Source organism: Lucilia sericata, unplaced genomic scaffold (genome assembly GCF_015586225.1).
Source record: "Lucilia sericata isolate MDLA Ls3-8-SP2 unplaced genomic scaffold, ASM1558622v1 Contig000338F_arrow, whole genome shotgun sequence".
NCBI lineage: Eukaryota > Metazoa > Arthropoda > Insecta > Diptera > Calliphoridae > Lucilia > Lucilia sericata.
The window spans coordinates 47501-48206 of NW_023994358.1; positions in this window are offsets into that span (position 1 = coordinate 47501).

Sequence of the window (706 nt, forward strand, 5' to 3'; positions counted from 1 at the left end):
GGCACTGCGTAGTGGGGTCGGAAATTCCGTTATAGAATTTTCAAATATAATGAATGGAAAAAGGTACAACGAGGGTGGAAGGTGGTGTCTACCCAGAGGTATTATGTTGCTAAAAGAGTAATCATATCCGGATTTGTTGTCCTACTTGTCCATTGTAAATCTTAGTATTTTATTAAACCTTTTGTTCGTCCTAGGAAGATGTTTAAAACAAAATTACCTAGAAAAATTTACACCCTATTATATACACATTTTATAATATTTTGGTTGGTTATAAAAAAAAATTAACAAAAAAACTTTCACATTTTAGTATTATTCACAAACATGTCTGCAGCACAAAAACAAATATAATAATACTGATAAAAATCAACATAAAAGTAACACATTTTTGTTGTTTCTAAGTTATTTGCAGTAGAAATGTATAGTGTTTTTAGATTTGATTACAAACAAAAATATACTTTGTACTGTGGATTTGGACTATAAAAACTGGATTATATAAACAGATTTATATACATTCAAAAATGCTGCTATTCAGCAAAACTCGTCCATACATGAACAATATAGCTCGGACCTTTTTTACATATTATTCCCATAAAGAAGTCCCGCTTATTAATAATATTTTGTTATTTATTACGTAATATAACGGTATTTTACTAGTTAATTTTCTTTCGCAAATTTCTTCCACCTGTCACACTGTTCTATGCAAAAA